Source organism: Oncorhynchus keta, unplaced genomic scaffold (assembly GCF_023373465.1).
Source record: "Oncorhynchus keta strain PuntledgeMale-10-30-2019 unplaced genomic scaffold, Oket_V2 Un_scaffold_3947_pilon_pilon, whole genome shotgun sequence".
Taxonomy (NCBI): Eukaryota; Metazoa; Chordata; class Actinopteri; order Salmoniformes; family Salmonidae; genus Oncorhynchus; species Oncorhynchus keta.
This window is the reverse complement of record NW_026290927.1, coordinates 217,522-236,137: the sequence shown is the minus strand read 5'-3', so window position 1 is coordinate 236,137 and position 18,616 is coordinate 217,522. Positions and strand designations below refer to the sequence as shown.

General features: G+C 46.4%; 1 long non-coding RNA gene across 1 annotated transcript; it reads left to right on the top strand.

Moving 5' to 3' along the window:
• Positions 1 to 8,562: 8,562 nt before the first annotated feature.
• Positions 8,563 to 12,474, top strand: LOC127928765 (uncharacterized). The gene is made up of 3 exons (XR_008132098.1): positions 8,563 to 8,669; positions 10,261 to 10,322; positions 12,096 to 12,474. It is a non-coding gene; the product is annotated as an uncharacterized LOC127928765 (long non-coding RNA).
• Positions 12,475 to 18,616: the final 6,142 nt, after the last annotated feature.

Below are 18,616 nucleotides of genomic sequence, written 5' to 3'. Positions count from 1 at the left end.
TCTCCTAGACCTGAGGTTATCTAGTGTCTCCTAGACCTGAGGTTATCTAGTGTCTCCTAGACCTGAGGTTATCTAGTGTCTCCTAGACCTGAGGTTATCTAGTGTCTCCTAGACCTGAGGTTATCTAGTGTCTCCTGTCTGAGGTTATCTAGTGTCTCCTAGACCTGAGGTTATCTAGTGTCTCCTAGACCTGAGGTTATCTAGTGTCTCCTAGACCTGAGGTTATCTAGTGTCTCCTAGACCTGAGGTTATCCTAGACCTGTTATCTAGTGTCTCCTAGACCTGAGGTTATCTAGTGTCTCCTAGACCTGAGGTTATCTAGTGTCTCCTAGACCTGAGGTTATCTAGTGTCTCCTAGACCTGAGGTTATCTAGTGTCTCCTAGACCTGAGGTTATCTAGTGTCTCCTAGACCTCTAGTGTCTCCTAGACCTGAGGTTATCTAGTGTCTCCTAGACCTGAGGTTATCTAGTGTCTCCTAGACCTGAGGTTATCTAGTGTCTCCTAGACCTGAGGTTATCTAGTGTCTCCTAGACCTGAGGTTATCTAGTGTCTCCTAGACCTGAGGTTATCTAGTGTCTCCTAGACCTCCTAGACCTGAGGTTATCTAGTGTCTCCTAGACCTGAGGTTATCTAGTGTCTCCTAGACCTGAGGTTATCTAGTGTCTCCTAGACCTGAGGTTATCTAGTGTCTCCTAGACCTGAGGTTATCTAGTGTCTCCTAGACCTGAGGTTATCTAGTGTCTCCTAGACCTGAGGTTATCTAGTGTCTCCTAGACCTGAGGTTATCTAGTGTCTCCTAGACCTGAGGTTATCTAGTGTCTCCTAGACCTGAGGTTATCTAGTGTCTCCTAGACCTGAGGTTATCTAGTGTCTCCTAGACCTGAGGTTATCTAGTGTCTCCTAGACCTGAGGTTATCTAGTGTCTCCTAGACCTGAGGTTATCTAGTGTCTCCTAGACCTGAGGTTATCTAGTGTCTCCTAGACCTGAGGTTATCTAGTGTCTCCTAGACCTGAGGTTATCTAGTGTCTCCTAGACCTGAGGTTATCTAGTGTCTCCTAGACCTGAGGTTATCTAGTGTCTCCTAGACCTGAGGTTATCTAGTTATCTAGTCTCCTAGACCTGAGGTTATCTAGTGTCTCCTAGACCTGAGGTTATCTATCTAGTGTCTCCTAGACCTGAGGTTATCTAGTGTCTCCTAGACCTGAGGTTATCTAGTGTCTCCTAGACCTGAGGTTATCTAGTGTCTCCTAGACCTGAGGTTATCTAGTGTCTCCTAGACCTGAGGTTATCTAGTGTCTCCTAGACCTGAGGTTATCTAGTGTCTCCTAGACCTGAGGTTATCTAGTGTCTCCTAGACCTGAGGTTATCTAGTGTCTCCTAGACCTGAGGTTATCTAGTGTCCTAGAGGTTATCTAGTGTCTCCTAGACCTGAGGTTATCTAGTGTCTCCTAGACCTGAGGTTATCTAGTGTCTCCTAGACCTGAGGTTATCTAGTGTCTCCTAGACCTGAGGTTATCTAGTAGTGTCTCCTAGACCTGAGGTTATCTAGTGTCTCCTAGACCTGAGGTTATCTAGTGTCTCCTAGACCTGAGGTTATCTAGTAGTGTCTCCTAGACCTGAGGTTATCTAGTGTCTCCTAGACCTGAGGTTATCTAGTGTCTCCTAGACCTGAGGTTATGTCTCCTAGACCTGAGGTTATCTAGTGTCTCCTAGACCTGAGGTTATCTAGTGTCTCCTAGACCTGAGGTTATCTAGTGTCTCCTAGACCTGAGGTTATCTAGTGTCTCCTAGACCTGAGGTTATCTAGTGTCTCCTAGACCTGAGGTTATCTAGTGTCTCCTAGACCTGAGGTTATCTAGTGTCTAGTGTCTCTAGACCTGAGGTTATCTAGTGTCTCCTAGACCTGAGGTTATCTAGTGTCTCCTAGACCTGAGGTTATCTAGTGTCTCCTAGACCTGAGGTTATCTAGTGTCTCCTAGACCTGAGGTTATCTAGTGTCTCCTAGACCTGAGGTTATCTAGTGTCTCCTAGACCTGAGGTTATCTAGTGTCTCCTAGACCTGAGGTTATCTAGTGTCTCCTAGACCTGAGGTTATCTAGTGTCTCCTAGACCTGAGGTTATCTAGTGTCTCCTAGACCTGAGGTTATCTAGACCTGAGGTTATCTAGTGTCTCCTAGACCTGAGGTTATTATCTAGTGTCTCCTAGACCTGAGGTTATCTAGTGTCTCCTAGACCTGAGGTTATCTAGTGTCTCCTAGACCTGAGGTTATCTAGTGTCTCCTAGACCTGAGGTTATCTAGTGTCTCCTAGACCTGAGGTTATCTAGTGTCTCCTAGACCTGAGGTTATCTAGTGTCTCCTAGACCTGAGGTTATCTAGTGTCTCCTAGACCTGAGGTTATCTAGTGTCTCCTAGACCTGAGGTTATCTAGTGTCTCCTAGACCTGAGGTTATCTAGTGTCTCCTAGACCTGAGGTTATCTAGTGTCTCCTAGACCTGAGGTTATCTAGTGTCTCCTAGACCTGAGGTTATCTATATTTATCTAGTGTCTCCTAGACCTGAGGTTATCTATATTTATCTAGTGTCTCCTAGACCTGAGGTTATCTAGTGTCTCCTAGACCTGAGGTTATCTAGTGTCTCCTAGACCTGAGGTTATCTAGTGTCTCCTAGACCTGAGGTTATCTAGTGTCTCCTAGACCTGAGGTTATCTAGTGTCTCCTAGACCTGAGGTTATCTAGTGTCTCCTAGACCTGAGGTTATCTAGTGTCTCCTAGACCTGAGGTTATCTAGTGTCTCCTAGACCTGAGGTTATCTAGTGTCTCCTAGACCTGAGGTTATCTAGTGTCTCCTAGACCTGAGGTTATCTAGTGTCTCCTAGACCTGAGGTTATCTAGTGTCTCCTAGACCTGAGGTTATCTATATTTATCTAGTGTCTCCTAGACCTGAGGTTATCTAGTGTCTCCTAGACCTGAGGTTATCTAGTGTCTCCTAGACCTGAGGTTATCTAGTGTCTCCTAGACCTGAGGTTATCTAGTGTCTCCTAGACCTGAGGTTATCTAGTGTCTCCTAGACCTGAGGTTATCTAGTGTCTCCTAGACCTGAGGTTATCTAGTGTCTCCTAGACCTGAGGTTATCTAGTGTCTCCTAGACCTGAGGTTATCTAGTGTCTCCTAGACCTGAGGTTATCTAGTGTCTCTAGACCTGAGGTTATCTAGTGTCTCCTAGACCTGAGGTTATCTAGTGTCTCCTAGACCTGAGGTTATCTAGTGTCTCCTAGACCTGAGGTTATCTAGTGTCTCCTAGACCTGAGGTTATCTAGTGTCTCCTAGACCTGAGGTTATCTAGTAGTGTCTCCTAGACCTGAGGTTCTCCTAGACCTGAGGTTATCTAGTGTCTCCTAGACCTGAGGTTATCTAGTGTCTCCTAGACCTGAGGTTATCTAGTGTCTCCTAGACCTGAGGTTATCTAGTGTCTCCTAGACCTGAGGTTATCTAGTGTCTCCTAGACCTGAGGTTATCTAGTGTCTCCTAGACCTGAGGTTATCTAGTGTCTCCTAGACCTGAGGTTATCTAGTGTCTCCTAGACCTGAGGTTATCTAGTGTCTCCTAGACCTGAGGTTATCTAGTGTCTCCTAGACCTGAGGTTATCTAGTGTCTCCTAGACCTGAGGTTATCTAGTGTCTCCTAGACCTGAGGTTATCTAGTGTCTCCTAGACCTGAGGTTATCTAGTGTCTCCTAGACCTGAGGTTATCTAGTGTCTCCTAGACCTGAGGTTATCTAGTGTCTCCTAGACCTGAGGTTATCTAGTGTCTCCTAGACCTGAGGTTATCTAGTGTCTCCTAGACCTGAGGTTATCTAGTGTCTCCTAGACCTGAGGTTATCTAGTGTCTCCTAGACCTGAGGTTATCTAGTGTCTCCTAGACCTGAGGTTATCTAGTGTCTCCTAGACCTGAGGTTATCTAGTGTCTCCTAGACCTGAGGTTATCTAGTGTCTCCTAGACCTGAGGTTATCTAGTGTCTCCTAGACCTGAGGTTATCTAGTGTCTCCTAGACCTGAGGTTATCTAGTGTCTCCTAGACCTGAGGTTATCTAGTGTCTCCTAGACCTGAGGTTATCTAGTGTCTCCTAGACCTGAGGTTATCTAGTGTCTCCTAGACCTGAGGTTATCTAGTGTCTCCTAGACCTGAGGTTATCTAGTGTCTCCTAGACCTGAGGTTATCTAGTGTCTCCTAGACCTGAGGTTATCTAGTGTCTCCTAGACCTGAGGTTATCTAGTGTCTCCTAGACCTGAGGTTATCTAGTGTCTCCTAGACCTGAGGTTATCTAGTGTCTCCTAGACCTGAGGTTATCTAGTGTCTCCTAGACCTGAGGTTATCTAGTGTCTCCTAGACCTGAGGTTATCTAGTGTCTCCTAGACCTGAGGTTATCTAGTGTCTCCTAGACCTGAGGTTATCTAGGTTATCTAGTGTCTCCTAGACCTGAGGTTATCTCCTAGACCTGAGGTTATCTAGTGTCTCCTAGACCTGAGGTTATCTAGTGTCTCCTAGACCTGAGGTTATCTAGTGTCTCCTAGACCTGAGGTTATCTAGTGTCTCCTAGACCTGAGGTTATCTAGTGTCTCCTAGACCTGAGGTTATCTAGTGTCTCCTAGACCTGAGGTTATCTAGTGTCTCCTAGACCTTATCTAGTGTCTCCTAGACCTGAGGTTATCTAGTGTCTCCTAGACCTGAGGTTATCTAGTGTCTCCTAGACCTGAGGTTATCTAGTGTCTCCTAGACCTGAGGTTATCTAGTGTCTCCTAGACCTGAGGTTATCTAGTGTCTCCTAGACCTGAGGTTATCTAGTGTCTCCTAGACCTGAGGTTATCTAGTGTCTCCTAGACCTGAGGTTATCTAGTGTCTCCTAGACCTGAGGTTATCTAGTGTCTCCTAGACCTGAGGTTATCTAGTGTCTCCTAGACCTGAGGTTATCTAGTGTCTCCTAGACCTGAGGTTATCTAGTGTCTCCTAGACCTGAGGTTATCTAGTGTCTCCTAGACCTGAGGTTATCTAGTGTCTCCTAGACCTGAGGTTATCTAGTGTCTCCTAGACCTGAGGTTATCTAGTGTCTCCTAGACCTGAGGTTATCTAGTGTCTCCTAGACCTGAGGTTATCTAGTGTCTCCTAGACCTGAGGTTATCTAGTGTCTCCTAGACCTGAGGTTATCTAGTGTCTCCTAGACCTGAGGTTATCTAGTGTCTCCTAGACCTGAGGTTATCTAGTGTCTCCTAGACCTGAGGTTATCTAGTGTCTCCTAGACCTGAGGTTATCTAGTGTCTCCTAGACCTGAGGTTATCTAGTGTCTCCTAGACCTGAGGTTATCTAGTGTCTCCTAGACCTGAGGTTATCTAGTGTCTCCTAGACCTGAGGTTATCTAGTGTCTCCTAGACCTGAGGTTATCTAGTGTCTCCCTAGACCTGAGGTTATCTAGTGTCTCCTAGACCTGAGGTTATCTAGTGTATCCTAGACCTGAGGTTATCTAGTGTCTCCTAGACCTGAGGTTATCTAGTGTCTCCTAGACCTGAGGTTATCTATATTTATCTAGTGTCTCCTAGACCTGAGGTTATCTAGGTCTCCTAGACCTGAGGTTATCTATAGACCTGAGGTTATCTAGTGTCTCCTAGACCTGAGGTTATCTAGTGTGTCTCCTAGACCTGAGGTTATCTAGTGTCTAGACCTTTATCTAGTGTCTCCTAGACCTGAGGTTATCTAGGTTATCTAGTGTCTCCTAGACCTGAGGTTATCTAGTGTCTCCTAGACCTGAGGTTATCTAGTGTCTCCTAGACCTGAGGTTATCTAGTGTCTCCTAGACCTGAGGTTATCTAGTGTCTCCTAGACCTGAGGTTATCTAGTGTCTCCTAGACCTGAGGTTATCTGAGGTTATCTAGTGTCTCCTAGACCTGAGGTTATCTAGTGTCTCCTAGACCTGAGGTTATCTAGTGTCTCCTAGACCTGAGGTTATCTAGTGTCTCCTAGACCTGAGGTTATCTAGTGTCTCCTAGACCTGAGGTTATCTAGTGTCTCCTAGACCTGAGGTTATCTAGTGTCTCCTAGACCTGAGGTTATCTAGTGTCTCCTAGACCTGAGGTTATCTAGTGTCTCCTAGACCTGAGGTTATCTAGTGTCTCCTAGACCTGAGGTTATCTAGTGTCTCCTAGACCTGAGGTTATCTAGTGTCTCCTAGACCTGAGGTTATCTATAGGTTATCTAGTGTCTCTAGTGTTATCTCCTCCTAGACCTGAGGTTATCTGATTTATCTAGTGTCTCCTAGACCTGAGGTTATCTAGTGTCTCCTAGACCTTTATCTAGTGTCTCCTAGACCTGAGGTTATCTAGTGTCTCCTAGACCTGAGGTTATCTAGTGTCTCCTAGACCTGAGGTTATCTAGTGTCTCCTAGACCTGAGGTTATCTAGTGACCTCTATCTAGTGTCTCCTAGACCTGAGGTTATCTATATTTGATCTAGTGTCTCCTAGACCTGAGGTTATCTATCCTATTTATCTAGTCTCCTAGACCTCTCCTAGACTAGTGTCTCCTAGACCTGAGGTTATCTATATTTCTCTAGTGTCTCCTAGACCTGAGGTTATCTATCTAGTGTCTCCTAGACCTGAGGTTATCTAGTGTCTCCTAGACCTGAGGTTATCTAGTGTCTCCTAGACCTGAGGTTATCTAGTGTCTCCTAGACCTGAGGTTATCTAGTGTTCCTATCTAGTGTCTCCTAGACCTGAGGTTATCTAGTGTCTCTAGACCTAGGTTTATCTAGTGTCTCCTAGACCTGAGGTTATCTAGTGTCTCCTAGACCTGAGGTTATCTAGTGTCTCCTAGACCTGAGGGTTATCTAGTGTCTCCTAGACCTGAGGTTATCTCCTAGACCTGAGGTTATCTAGTGTCTCCTAGACCTGAGGTTATCTAGTGTCTCCTAGACCTGAGGTTATCTAGTGTCTCCTAGACCTGAGGTTATCTAGTGTCTCCTAGACCTGAGGTTATCTAGTGTGTCTCCTAGACCTGAGGTTATCTAGTGTCTCTGAGGTTATCTAGTGTCTCCTAGACCTGAGGTTATCTAGTGTCTCCTAGACCTGAGGTTATCTAGTGTCTCCTAGACCTGAGGTTATCTATGTCTCCTAGACCTGAGGTTATCTAGTGTCTCCTAGACCTGAGGTTATCTAGTGTCTCCTAGACCTGAGGTTATCTAGTGTCTCCTAGACCTGAGGTTATCTAGTAGACCTGAGGTTATCTAGTGTCTCCTAGACCTGAGGTTATCTATATTTATCTAGTGTCTCCTAGACCTGAGGTTATCTAGTGTCTCCTAGACCTGAGGTTCCAGATTATCTAGTGTCTCCTAGACCTGAGGTTATCTAGTGTCTCCTAGATTTATCTAGTGTCTCCTAGACCTGAGGTTATCTAGTGTCTCCTAGACCTGAGGTTATCTAGTAGTGTCTCCTAGACCTGAGGTTATCTAGTGTCTCCTAGACCTGAGGTTATCTAGTGTCTCCTAGACCTGAGGTTATCTAGTGTCTCCTAGACCTGAGGTTATCTAGTGTCTCCTAGACCTGAGGTTATCTAGTGTCTCCTAGACCTGAGGTTATCTAGTGTCTCCTAGACCTGAGGTTATCTAGTGTCTCCTAGACCTGAGGTTATCTAGTGTCTCCTAGACCTGAGGTTATCTAGTGTCTCCTAGACCTGAGGTTATCTAGTGTCTCCTAGACCTGAGGTTATCTAGTGTCTCCTAGACCTGAGGTTATCTAGTGTCTCCTAGACCTGAGGTTATCTAGTGTCTCCTAGACCTGAGGTTATCTAGTGTCTCCTAGACCTGAGGTTATCTAGTGTCTCTCCTAGACCTGAGGTTATCTAGTGTCTCCTAGACCTGAGGTTATCTATCTAGTGTCTCCTAGACCTGAGGTTATCTAGTGTCTCCTAGACCTGAGGTTATCTAGTGTCTCCTAGACCTGAGGTTATCTAGTGTCTCCTAGACCTGAGGTTATCTAGTGTCTCCTAGACCTGAGGTTATCTAGTGTCTCCTAGACCTGAGGTTATCTAGTGTCTCCTAGACCTGAGGTTATCTAGTGTCTAGACCTGAGGTTTATCTAGTGTCTCCTAGACCTGAGGTTATCTAGTGTCTCCTAGACCTTTATCTAGTGTCTCCTAGACCTGAGGTTATCTAGTGTCTCCTAGACCTGAGGTTATCTAGTGTCTCCTAGACCTGAGGTTATCTAGTGTCTCCTAGACCTGAGGTTATCTAGTGTCTCCTAGACCTGAGGTTATCTAGTGTCTCCTAGACCTGAGGTTATCTAGTGTCTCCTAGACCTGAGGTTATCTAGTGTCTCCTAGACCTGAGGTTATCTAGTGTCTCCTAGACCTGAGGTTATCTAGTGTCTCCTAGACCTGAGGTTATCTAGTGTCTCCTAGACCTGAGGTTATCTAGTGTCTCCTAGACCTGACCTCCTAGGAGGTTATCTAGTGTCTCCTAGACCTGAGGTTATCTAGTGTCTCCTAGACCTGAGGTTATCTAGTGTCTCCTATTTATCTAGTGTCTCCTAGACCTGAGGTTATCCATATTTATCTAGTGTCTCCTAGACCTGAGGTTATCTAGTGTCTCCTAGACCTGAGGTTATCTAGTGTCTCCTAGACCTGAGGTTATCCATATTATCTAGTGTCTCCTAGACCTGAGGTTATCTAGTGTCTCCTAGACCTGAGGTTATCTAGTGTCTCCTAGACCTGAGGTTATCTAGTGTCTCCTAGACCTGAGGTTATCTAGTGTCTCCTAGACCTGAGGTTATCTAGTGTCTCCTAGACCTGAGGTTATCTAGTGTCTCCTAGACCTGAGGTTAGTGTCTCCTATCTAGTGTCTCCTAGACCTGAGGTTATCTAGTGTCTCCTAGACCTGAGGTTATCTAGTGTCTCCTAGACCTGAGGTTATCTAGTGTCTCCTAGACCTGAGGTTATCTAGTGTCTCCTAGACCTGAGGTTATCTAGTGTCTCCTAGACCTGAGGTTATCTAGTGTCTCCTAGACCTGAGGTTATCTAGTGTCTCCTAGACCTGAGGTTATCTAGTGTCTCCTAGACCTGAGGTTATCTAGTGTCTCCTAGACCTGAGGTTATCTAGTGTCTCCTAGACCTGAGGTTATCTAGTGTCTCCTAGACCTGAGGTTATCTAGTGTCTCCTAGACCTGAGGTTATCTAGTGTCTCCTAGACCTGAGGTTATCTAGTGTCTCCTAGACCTGAGGTTATCTATCTCCTAGACCTGAGGTTATCTAGTGTCTCCTAGACCTGAGGTTATCTAGTGTCTCCTAGACCTGAGGTTATCTAGTGTCTCCTAGACCTGAGGTTATCTAGTGTCTCCTAGACCTGAGGTTATCTATTCCTAGACCTCTAGTGTCTCCTAGACCTGAGGTTATCTATTGTCTCTAGACCTGAGGTTATCTAGTGTCTCCTAGACCTGAGGTTATCTAGTGTCTCCTAGACCTGAGGTTATCTATATTTATCTAGTGTCTCCTAGACCTGAGGTTATCTATATTTATCTAGTGTCTCCTAGACCTGAGGTTATCTATATTTATCTAGTGTCTCCTAGACCTGAGGTTATCTATATTTATCTAGTGTCTCCTAGACCTGAGGTTATCTATATTTATCTAGTGTCTCCTAGACCTGAGGTTATCTATATTTATCTAGTGTCTCCTAGACCTGAGGTTATCTAGTGTCTCCTAGACCTGAGGTTATCTAGTGTCTCCTAGACCTGAGGTTATCTAGTGTCTCCTAGACCTGAGGTTATCTAGTGTCTCCTAGACCTGAGGTTATCTAGTGTCTCCTAGACCTGAGGTTATCTAGTGTCTCCTAGACCTGAGGTTATCTAGTGTCTCCTAGACCTGAGGTTATCTAGTGTCTCCTAGACCTGAGGTTATCTAGTGTCTCCTAGACCTGAGGTTATCTAGTGTCTCCTAGACCTGAGGTTATCTAGTGTCTCCTAGACCTGAGGTTATCTAGTGTCTCCTAGACCTGAGGTTATCTAGTGTCTCCTAGACCTGAGGTTATCTAGTGTCTCCTAGACCTGAGGTTATCTAGTGTCTCCTAGACCTGAGGTTATCTAGTGTCTCCTAGACCTGAGGTTATCTAGTGTCTCCTAGACCTGAGGTTATCTAGTGTCTCCTAGACCTGAGGTTATCTATATTTATCTAGTGTCTCCTAGACCTGAGGTTATCTATATTTATCTAGTGTCTCCTAGACCTGAGGTTATCCATATTTATCTAGTGTCTCCTAGACCTGAGGTTATCTAGTGTCTCCTAGACCTGAGGTTATCTATATTTATCTAGTGTCTCCTAGACCTGAGGTTATCTATATTTATCTAGTGTCTCCTAGACCTGAGGTTATCTATATTTATCTAGTGTCTCCTAGACCTGAGGTTATCTAGTGTCTCCTAGACCTGAGGTTATCTATCTAGTGTCTCCTAGACCTGAGGTTATCCATATTTATCTAGTGTCTCCTAGACCTGAGGTTATCTAGTGTCTCCTAGACCTGAGGTTATCTAGTGTCTCCTAGACCTGAGGTTATCTATATTTATCTAGTGTCTCCTAGACCTGAGGTTATCTATATTTATCTAGTGTCTCCTAGACCTGAGGTTATCTAGTGTCTCCTAGACCTGAGGTTATCTAGTGTCTCCTAGACCTGAGGTTATCTAGTGTCTCCTAGACCTGAGGTTATCTAGTGTCTCCTAGACCTGAGGTTATCTATTTATCTAGTGTCTCCTAGACCTGAGGTTATCTAGTGTCTCCTAGACCTGAGGTTATCTAGTGTCTCCTAGACCTGAGGTTATCCATATTTATCTAGTGTCTCCTAGACCTGAGGTTATCTATGTCTCCTAGACCTTTATCTAGTGTCTCCTAGACCTGAGGTTATCTAGTGTCTCCTAGACCTGAGGTTATCTAGTGTCTCCTAGACCTGAGGTTATCTAGTGTCTCCTAGACCTGAGGTTATCTAGTAGACCTGAGGTTATCTAGTGTCTCCTAGACCTGAGGTTATCTAGTGTCTCCTAGACCTGAGGTTATCTATATTTATCTAGTGTCTCCTAGACCTGAGGTTATCTAGTGTCTCCTAGACCTGAGGTTATCTAGTGTCTCCTAGACCTGAGGTTATCTATTTATCTAGTGTCTCCTAGACCTGAGGTTATCTATATCTCCTAGACCTTTATCTAGTGTCTCCTAGACCTGAGGTTATCTATTTATCTAGTGTCTCCTAGACCTGAGGTTATCCATATTTATCTAGTGTCTCCTAGACCTGAGGTTATCTATATTTATCTAGTGTCTCCTAGACCTGAGGTTATCTAGTGTCTCCTAGACCTGAGGTTATCTAGTGTCTCCTAGACCTGAGGTTATCTAGTGTCTCCTAGACCTGAGGTTATCTAGTGTCTCCTAGACCTGAGGTTATCTAGTGTCTCCTAGACCTGAGGTTATCTAGTGTCTCCTAGACCTGAGGTTATCTAGTGTCTCCTAGACCTGAGGTTATCTAGTGTCTCCTAGACCTGAGGTTATCCATATTTATCTAGTGTCTCCTAGACCTGAGGTTATCTATATTTATCTAGTGTCTCCTAGACCTGAGGTTATCTAGTGTCTCCTAGACCTGAGGTTATCTATATTTATCTAGTGTCTCCTAGACCTGAGGTTATCTAGTGTCTCCTAGACCTGAGGTTATCTAGTGTCTCCTAGACCTGAGGTTATCTAGTGTCTCCTAGACCTGAGGTTATCTAGTGTCTCCTAGACCTGAGGTTATCTAGTGTCTCCTAGACCTGAGGTTATCTAGTGTCTCCTAGACCTGAGGTTATCTAGTGTCTCCTAGACCTGAGGTTATCTAGTGTCTCCTAGACCTGAGGTTATCTAGTGTCTCCTAGACCTGAGGTTATCTAGTGTCTCCTAGACCTGAGGTTATCTAGTGTCTCCTAGACCTGAGGTTATCTAGTGTCTCCTAGACCTGAGGTTATCTAGTGTCTCCTAGACCTGAGGTTATCCATATTTATCTAGTGTCTCCTAGACCTGAGGTTATCTATATTTATCTAGTGTCTCCTAGACCTGAGGTTATCTAGTGTCTCCTAGACCTGAGGTTATCCATATTTATCTAGTGTCTCCTAGACCTGAGGTTATCTAGTGTCTCCTAGACCTGAGGTTATCTAGTGTCTCCTAGACCTGAGGTTATCTAGTGTCTCCTAGACCTGAGGTTATCTAGTGTCTCCTAGACCTGAGGTTATCTAGTGTCTCCTAGACCTGAGGTTATCTAGTGTCTCCTAGACCTGAGGTTATCTATATTTATCTAGTGTCTCCTAGACCTGAGGTTATCTAGTGTCTCCTAGACCTGAGGTTATCTAGTGTCTCCTAGACCTGAGGTTATCTAGTGTCTCCTAGACCTGAGGTTATCTAGTGTCTCCTAGACCTGAGGTTATCTAGTGTCTCCTAGACCTGAGGTTATCTAGTGTCTCCTAGACCTGAGGTTATCTAGTGTCTCCTAGACCTGAGGTTATCTAGTGTCTCCTAGACCTGAGGTTATCTAGTGTCTCCTAGACCTGAGGTTATCTAGTGTCTCCTAGACCTGAGGTTATCTATCTAGTGTCTCCTAGACCTGAGGTTATCTATATTTATCTAGTGTATCCTAGACCTGAGGTTATCCATAATTAGCTTAACAGTGTCTCCTAGACCTGAGGTTATCCATATTTATTTGAACTAAAGGCGAATAGTTTTTTCCAACCAAAGGCCTGACTGTGTTCTGTCTCTGTCCTGCAGGCCCAACAGCATCCTGACTGTGTTCTGTGTCTGTCCTGCAGGCCCAACAGCATCCTGACTGTGTTCTGTCTCTGTCCTGTAGGCCCAACAGCATCCTGACTGTGTTCTGTCTCTGTCCTGCAGGCCCAACAGCATCCTGACTGTGTTCTGTCTCTGTCCTGTAGGCCCAACAGCATCCTGACTGTGTTCTGTCTCTGTCCTGTAGGCCCAACAGCATCCTGAGACTGTGGTTCTGTCCACTGTCCAGAGTGCAGCTGGGACCACCTGTATGTGTACATGGGGACATCTACACTGTGTTCTGGCTGCCTGTCCTGGTGGGTACAGGGAGGATGAGATTGTAGATGGAGGTGGTGATTGTAGATGGTGGTGGTGATTGTGACTGTGTTCTGTCTCTGGTGGTGATTGTAGATGGAGGTGGTGGTGATTGTGTTCTGTCTGGTGAGGTGGTGGTGATTGTAGATGTCTGGTGGTGATTGTAGATGGTGGTGGTGATTGTAGATGGTGTCTCTGTCCTGTGATGATTGTAGATGACTGTGTGGTCCTGCAGGCCCATTGTAGATGGAGGTGGTGGTGATTGTAGATGGAGGTGGTGAGGTGGTGGTGGCCCATTGTAGGAGGTGGTGGTGGTGGTGATTGAGATGGTGGTGAGCATCCTGAGACTGGAGGTGGTGGTGATTGTAGATGGTGGTGGTGGGACCACCTGGAGGTGGTGTGATTGTAGATGGAGGTGGGGTGATTGTAGATCCTCTACTGGTGATTGTCAGGTGGGTGGTGACAGGGGTGGATGATGGTGATTGTAGATGGAGGTGGTGATTGTAGATGGTGGTGGTGGTGATTGTAGATGGAGGTGGTGGTGATTGTAGATGGTGGTGGTGGTGATTGTAGATGGAGGTGGTGGTGATTGTAGATGGAGGTGGTGGTGATTGTAGATGGAGGTGGTGGTGATTGTAGATGGAGGTGGTGGTGATTGTAGATGGTGGTGGTGGTGATTGTAGATGGTGGTGGTGGTGATTGTAGATGGAGGTGGTGGTGATTGTAGATGGAGGTGGTGGTGATTGTAGATGGTGGTGGTGGTGATTGTAGATGGAGGTGGTGGTGATTGTAGATGGAGGTGGTGGTGATTGTAGATGGAGGTGGTGGTGATTGTAGATGGTGGTGGTGATTGTAGATGGTGGTGGTGGTGATTGTAGATGGTGGTGGTGGTGATTGTAGATGGTGGTGGTGGTGATTGTAGATGGAGGTGGTGGTGATTGTAGATGGTGGTGATTGTAGATGGTGGTGGTGGTGATTGTAGATGGAGGTGGTGGTGATTGTGGTGGTGGTGAGATGGATTGGTGGTGGTGGTGGTGATTGTAGATGGAGGTGGTGGTGATTGTAGATGGTGGTGGTGGTGATTGTAGATGGTGGTGGTGGTGGTGGTGGTGATTGTAGATGGTGGTGGTGGTGATGGTGGTGGTGGTGATTGTAGATGGTGGTGGTGGTGGTGATTGTAGGTGGTGGTGGTGGTGGTGATTGTAGATGGTGGTGGTGATTGTAGATGGTGGTGGTGGTGATTGTAGATGGTGGTGGTGATTGTAGATGGAGGTGGTGGTGATTGTAGATGGTGGGTGATGGTGATTGTAGATGGTGGTGGTGGTGATTGTAGGTGGTGATTGTAGATGGTGGTGGTGGTGATTGTAGTTGGTGGTGGTGGTGATTGTAGATGGAGGTGGTGATTGTAGATGGAGGTGGTGATTGTAGATGGTGGTGGTGGTGATTGTAGATGGTGGTGGTGGTGATTGTAGATGGTGGTGGTGGTGGTGATTGTAGGTGGTGGTGGTGGTGATTGATTGTGATGAGGTGGTGGTGGTGGTGATTGTAGATGGTGGTGGTGGTGATTGTAGATGGTGGTGGTGATTATAGATGGTGGTGGTGGTGATTGTAGATGGTGGTGGTGGTGATTATAGATGGTGGTGGTGGTGATTATAGATGGTGGTGATTGTAGGGTGGTGGTGATTGTAGATGGTGGTGGTGATTGTGATGGTGGTGTGAGATGGAGGTGGTGATTGTAGATGGTGGTGGTGGTGATTGTAGATGGAGGTGGTGGTGATTGTAGATGGTGGTGATGGTGATTGTAGATGGAGGTGGTGGTGATTGTAGATGGTGGTGGTGGTGATTGTAGATGGAGGTGATGGTGATTGTAGATGGTGGTGGTGGTGATTGTAGATGGAGGTGGTGGTGAGATTGTAGATGGTGGTGGTGGTGATTATAGATGGTGGTGGTGGTGATTGTAGATGGTGGTGATGGTGATGGAGGTGGTGGATGGTGGGAGGTGATGGTGATTGTAGATGGTGGTGATGGTGATTGTAGATGGAGGTGGTGGTGATTGTAGATGGAGGTGATGGTGATTGTAGATGGAGGTGGTGGTGATTGTAGATGGTGGTGGTGGTGATTGTAGATGGTGGTGGTGGTGATTGTAGATGGTGGTGGTGATTGTAGATGGTGGTGGTGATTGTAGATGGAGGTGATGGTGATTGTAGATGGAGGTGGTGGTGATTGTAGATGGAGGTGGTGATTGTAGATGGTGGTGGTGGTGATTGTAGATGGTGGTGATGGTGATTGTAGATGGTGGTGGTGATTGTAGATGGAGGTGATGGTGATTGTAGATGGAGGTGGTGGTGATTGTAGATGGTGGTGGTGATTGTAGATGGATTGTAGATGTGGTGGTGATTGTAGGTGGTGGTGGTGATTGTAGATGGAGGTGGTGGTGATTGTAGATGGTGGTGGTGGTGATTGTAGATGGTGGTGGTGATTGTAGATGGTGGTGGTGGTGATTGTAGATGGTGGTGGATGGTGGTGATTGTAGATGGAGGTGGTGGTGGTGGTGATTGTAGATGGTGGTGGTGGTGATTGTGGATGGTGGTTGGTGATTGTAGATGGTGGTGGTGATTGTAGATGGTGGTGGTGGTGATTGTAGATGGTGGTGGTGATTGTAGATGGTGGTGGTGGTGATTGTAGATGGTGGTGGTGGTGATTGTAGATGGTGGTGGTGATTGTAGATGGAGGTGGTGGTGATTGTAGGTGGTGGTGGTGATTGTAGATGGTGGTGGTGATTGTAGATGGTGGTGGTGATTGTAGATGGTGGTGGTGATTGTAGATGGTGGTGGTGATTGTAGATGGTGGTGGTGGTGGTGATGGTGGTGGTGAGAGATGGAGGTGGTGATTGTAGATTGTAGTGGTGGTGGTGGTGATTGTAGATGGAGGTGGTGATTGTAGATGGTGGTGGTGATTGTAGATGGTGGTGGTGGTGATTGTAGATGGTGGTGGTGGTGATTGTAGATGGTGGTGGTGATTGTAGATGGTGGTGGTGGTGATTGTAGATGGTGGTGGTGATTGTAGATGGTGGTGGTGGTGATTGTAGATGGTGGTGGTGGTGATTGTAGATGGTGGTGGTGATTGTAGATGGTGGTGGTGATTGTAGATGGTGGTGGTGGTGATTGTAGATGGTGGTGGTGATTGTAGATGGTGGTAGATGGTGGTGGTGGTGATTGTAGATGGTGGTGGTGATTGTAGATGGTGGTGGTGATTGTAGATGGTGGTGGTGATTGTAGATGGTGGTGGTGGTGATTGTGATGGAGGTGTAGATGGTGGTGGTGGTGATTGTAGATGGTGGTGGTGATTGTAGATGGTGGTGGTGATTGTAGATGGTGGGTGATTGTAGATTGGTGGTGGTGGTGGTGATTGTAGATGGTGGTGGTGGTGATTGTAGATGGTGGTGGTGATTGTAGATGGTGGTGGTGATTGTAGATGGTGGTGGTGGTGGTGATTGTAGATGGTGGTAGATGGAGGTGGTGGTGATTGTAGATGGTGGTGGTAGATGGTGGTGGTGATTGTAGATGGTGGTGGTGATTGTAGATGGTGGTGATTGTGATGGTGGTGGTGGTGGTGATTGTAGATGGTGGTGGATTGGATGGTGATTGTAGATGGTGGTGGTGGTGATTGTAGATGGTGGTGGTGGTGATTGTAGATGGAGGTGGTGGTGATTGTAGATGGAGGTGGTGGTGATTGTAGATGGTGGTGGTGATTGTAGATGGTGGTGGTGATTGTAGATGGTGGTGGTGATTGTAGATGGTGGTGATTGTAGATGGTGGTGGTGATTGTAGATGGTGGTGGTGGTGATTGGTGGTGGTGGTGATGATTGTAGATGGTGGTGGTGATTGTAGATGGTGGTGGTGATTGTAGATGGTGGTGGTGGTGATTGTAGATGGTGGTGGTGGTGATTGTAGATGGTGGTGGTGGTGATTGTAGATGGTGGTGGTGATTGTAGATGGTGGTGGTGATGGATGGTGGTGATTGTAGATGGTGGTGGTGATTGTGGGTGGTGGATGGTGGTGATTGTAGATGGTGGTGGTGATTGTAGATGGTGGTGGTGATTGTAGATGGTGGTGGTGATTGTAGATGGTGGTGGTGATTGTAGATGGTGGTGGTGGTGATTGTAGATGGTGGTGATTGTAGATGGTGGTGGTGATTGTAGATGGTGGTGGTGATTATAGATGGTGGTGGTGATTGTAGATGGTGGTGGTGGTGATTGTAGATGGTGGTGGTGGTGATTGTAGATGGTGGTGGTGATTGTAGATGGTGGTGGTGATTGTAGATGGTGGTGGTGGTGATTGTAGATGGTGGTGGTGGTGATTGTAGATGGTGGTGGTGGTGATTGTAGATGGTGGTGGTGGTGATTGTAGATGGTGGTGGTGGTGATTGGTGGTGAGGATGGTGGTGGTGATTGTAGATGGTGGTGGTGGTGATTGTAGATGGTGGTGGTGATGATTGTAGATGGTGGTGGTGATTGTAGATGGTGGTGGTGGTGATTGTAGATGGTGGTGGTGGTGATTGTAGATGGTGGTGGTGATTGTAGATGGTGGTGGTGATTGTAGATGGTGGTGGTGGTGATTGTAGATGGTGGTGGTGGTGATTGTAGATGGTGGTGGTGATTGTAGATGGTGGTGGTGATTGTAGATGGTGGTGGTGATTGTAGATGGTGGTGGTGGTGATTGTAGGTGGTGGTGGTGGTGGTTGTAGATGGTGGTGGTGGTGATTGTAGATGGTGGTGGTGGTGATTGTAGGTGGTGGTGGTGGTGATTGTAGATGGTGGTGGTGGTGATTGTAGATGGTGGTGGTGGTGATTGTGGTGGATGGTGGTGATTGGTGGTGGTGATTGTAGATGGTGGTGGTGATTGGGTGGTGGTGTAGATGGTAGATGGTGGTGGTGGTGATTGTAGATGGAGGTGGTGGTGATTGTAGATGGTGGTGGTGGTGATTGTAGATGGTGGTGGTGGTGATTGTAGATGGTGGTGGTGATTGTAGATGGTGGTGGTGATTGTAGATGGTGGTGGTGATTGTAGGGTGGTGGTGGTGGTGATTGTAGATGGTGGTGGTGGTGATTGTAGATGGAGGTGGTGGTGATTGTAGATGGATGGTGGTGGTGATTATAGATGGTGGTGGTGGTGATTGTAGATGGTGGTGGTGGTGATTGTAGATGGTGGTGGTGGTGATTGTAGATGGTGGTGGTGATTGTAGATGGTGGTGTGGTGATTGTAGATGGATTGTAGATGGTGGTGGTGATTGTGGTGGTGATTGTAGATGATGGTGGATGGTGATTGTAGATGGAGGTGGTGGTGATTGTAGATGGAGGTGGTGGTGATTGTAGATGGAGGTGGTGGTGATTGTAGATGGTGGTGGTGGTGATTGTAGATGGAGGTGGTGGTGATTGTAGATGGTGGTGGTGGTGATTGTAGATGGTGGTGGTGGTGATTGTAGATGGTGGTGGTGGTGATTGTAGATG